The sequence below is a fragment of the Arachis duranensis genome, chromosome 1, assembly GCF_000817695.3.
Source record: "Arachis duranensis cultivar V14167 chromosome 1, aradu.V14167.gnm2.J7QH, whole genome shotgun sequence".
Classification (NCBI taxonomy): Eukaryota; Viridiplantae; Streptophyta; class Magnoliopsida; order Fabales; family Fabaceae; genus Arachis; species Arachis duranensis.
The window spans coordinates 103,815,889-103,820,097 of NC_029772.3; positions in this window are offsets into that span (position 1 = coordinate 103,815,889).

A 4,209-nucleotide genomic window follows, 5' to 3' on the forward strand; every position below is an offset into this window, starting at 1 on the left:
CGAGACAAAACTTAGTCTTTCCAAGATCTTTCATCTCAAACTCTTCTTTTAGAGTTTTTATAATTGTTGGAATCTCTTCAGAAGTCCCAATGATATTTAAATCATCAACGTACACAGCAATTATAATGAATCCAGAAGTAGTTTTCTTTATGAAAACACACGGGCATATATCATCATTCTTGAAATCGTTTTTGGCCAGATACTCAGTAAGACGATTATACCACATTCGTCCAGATTGCTTTAGACCATATAAAGATCTTTGCAATTTGACTGAGTATAACCCTTGCGAATATTCATTGGATGGTTTAGATATCTTTAGTCCTTCAGGGACTTTAATATAGATATCCCGATCTAATGAGCCGTATAAATAGGCTGTTACCACATCCATTAAATGCATATGCAGTTTATGATATACAGATAAACTGACCAAATAACGCAATGTTATCGCATCCACTACAGGGGAATACGTTTCTTCATAATCTATACCAGACCTTTGTGAAAAACTTTGTGCCACAAGTCGGGCTTTATAGCGCACAACTTCATTTTTCTCATTTCGTTTTCTCACAAATACCCACTTATATCCAACAGGTTTTACATCTTCAGGTGTACGGACTACAGGTCCAAAGACTTCACGTTTTGCAAGTGAGTCTAATTCAGCCTTCCTTTGTCGACATTCTTCGACTGATCTTAGCTCAAGATCCTTACTTTCATGCATGATATTTAATGCCACATTATATGCAAATATTTCATTGACAATTGTCTTATTTCGGTCCCATTTTTCTCCTGTAAAGACATAATTTATCGAGATCTCGTCATTTTCATTATTTTCAGGTATCTGAACGTCTTTTGGCGTTATATCATGATTTTGGACAACTGCAGGTGTCTCTACTATGTCTTTTTCAATAGGAATATTATTTACCTATTTTCTCTTTCGAGGATTTTTGTCTTTGGAACCAACAAGCCTACCACGCTTCTGGCGTGAATTTGCTTCAGTGGCTACTTGTCCTACTGGGACATCAATTCGAATTGGAACATTTTCCGCTGGTATATAAGATTTGCTTATCCTCTTTGTATCGGAAAATGCATCAGGCAATTCATTTGCTATTCTTTGCAAATGTATAATCTTTTGAACTTCTAGTTCACATTGCCCTGATCGAGGATCTAAATGCATCAACGATGACGCATTCCAATTAAGTTCCTTTTCAGGAAGCTTCTTCTCTCCCCCTAATGTTGGAAATTTTGATTCATCAAAATGACAATCCGCAAACCGGGCTTTAAATACATCTCCAGTTTGTATCTCAAGATACCTCACTATAGAGGGAGAATCATATCCAACATATATTCCCAATTTTCTTTGGGGTCCCATTTTGGTGTGATTAGGTGGTGCAATGGGAACATATATCGCACACCTAAATATTCTTAAATGGGAAACATTTGGCTGCTGACCAAAAGCTAATTGCATAGGAGAGAACTGATGGTAACTCGTTGGCCTCAAACGAATAAGTGCTGCGGCATGTAAAACAGCATGCCCCTAAACCGAAGTTGGGAGATTTGTTCTCATAAGTAAGGGTCTAGCAATTAATTGGAGGCGTTTAATAAGTGATTCTGCTAATCTATTTTGTGTGTGAACATGAGCTACTGGATGTTCAACACTTATACCATTAGCCATACAATAAGTATCAAAAGCTTGGGAAGTAAATTCACCAGCATTATCAAGATGAATTGCTTTGATTGGATTTTCTGAAAATTGTGCTTTTAATCGAATAATTTGAGCCAATAATCTCGCAAACGCCAGGTTGCGAGAAGATAATAAGCACACATGTGACCATCTCGAAGATGCGTCTATCAGGACCATAAAATATCTAAAAGATCCACATGGTGGATGAATAGGTCCACATATATCACCTTGAATCCTTTCTAGGAATTCAGGGGACTCAAATCCAATCTTTACTGGTGATGGCCTTAAAATTAACTTTCCCTGAGAACATGCAGCACAACAAAATTCACTAGTTTTAAGAATTTTCTGGTTCTTTAGTGAATGTCCATGAGAGTTTTCAATAATCCTCCTTATCATGGTTGTTCCCGGATGACCCAATCGGTCGTGCCAAGTTATGAACTCATTTGAGCTAGTAAACTTCTGGTTTACAATGGCATGTGATTCAATTGCACTAATCTTGGTATAATACAACCCAGATGAAAGTGAGGATAATTTTTCTGATATAACTTTCTTATTTGAATCATGAGTTGTGATACATAAATACTCATGATTTCCTTCATTCATCGTTTCAACATGATATCCATTTCGGCGAATATCTTTGAAACTCAACAAATTCCTTAGAGACTTGGTAGATAATAGTGCATTATTTATTATAAATTTTGTTCCTCCAGGAAACAAAATTATAGCTCTTCCGGAGCCTTCTATCACATTACCTGAGCCAATAATAGTATTAACATATTCCTCTTTTGGCACAAGATGGGTAAAATATATATCACTTTTGAGAATAGTGTGCGAACTTGCACTATCCGCAAGGCATACATTTTCATTACATATCCTTGCCATTCTCTTCAAAAACAAATAATAATAAAATGAGTAGTATGCATAGTTAAATTGAATACTTGATCAGAATTATTTTTCTAAGAAATACTGTACATAAAATAATGTCATATACTAAAATTTTATTTTAAAATTTGACACATTTAATAGTTTCAAAATTCATAAACATTAATATTTCATTATTTATATACATCACATTTGAAACTTAAATACATAGAAAATAAAACTTAACAATAAGTTCTTTACATTATTTATTTACATAGATACTTCACAATCTCACATATTAAACTATTCCATTATTGATCAAATGACCAATATTTCCTTCAGGATCCTCAAAGAAATCAGATACATCATAATGAGTGGTGGAGTTCTCAGCATCATTTGAAACAAAATTTGTTTCCTTTCCTTTGTCGTCCTTTTTCAAAGATGCTTGGTAAAGATCGACTTGGTGCCTTGGGGTACGACAGGTACGTGACCAATGGCCCTTTCCACCACAACGGAAACACTTATCCTCTGTTGATTTATTCTGCCCGATATTCCTTTCTTTATCCCACTTCTGGTGAGATCCTCTCTTTTGAACATAATTCTTTTTCCTTCCATAATTTTTCTTATTATTAAAACCTTGCCATTTACCTCTTCTGGGGTAATTTGCCACATTTACTTCAGGAAATGGGGCAGCGCCAGCTGGGCGCGCTTCATGATTTTTCAATAACAACTCATTGTTACGTTCAGCAACAAGAAGGCAAGAAATTAACTCAAAATATTTTTTAAACCCTTTCTCTCGATACTGCTGCTGCAGGAGCACATTCGAGGCATGGAAGGTTGAAAAAGTTTTCTCCAACATATCATGATCAGTTATTTTTTTCCACATAATTTCATTCGTGAGGTGATTCGAAACATTGCAGGATTATATTCATTTATAGATTTAAAATCTTGTAGATGCAAGTGCGTCCATTCATATCGAGGTTGATGAAGTATCACCATTTTCTGATGATTATACCTTTCTTCAAGGTCTTTCCAAAGATCTGCAGGATCTTTTAATGTGAGATTTTCATTTTTCAACCCTTCGTCAAGATGACGAGGAAGGAAAATTATGGCTTTGGTTTTATCCTTTTGGGATGCATTATTTTCAGCCTTAATGGTATCTCCAAGATCCATTGAATCAAGATGAATTTCAGCATCTAGTATCCATGATAAATAATTGTTTCCAGATATATCAAGAGCATTGAATTCAAGATGAGAGAGCTTCGACATAATGAAAATTTGTTACCTGAGTTTTCCTAAAAATTTGATCAGAGTCTCGTGCTGATAACGTGTTGTGAAATAAATAAAAGATATATATAAAATAAAGATGTATTAATATAAGACTCTAGCATTAAAATAATTAGCTCAATAATGATTTATATATATATATATAATAATATTATATGTTGTAATGTGTATATATATATAAAGATAGAAAAGAGTATAAAAAGTAAAATATATGTTGGAATGTGTATATATATATAAAGATAGAAAGAAGTATTAAAAGTAAAAAGAGAGAGAATTGCATTTGTTTATAGTAAGAGAAAGAAAGAGAATATTTTATTGCTGTATTTCCTTGCCTCAGATCATGCTTTTATAGGCAAAGAGAAGTTTACTTTTCAAACTACATT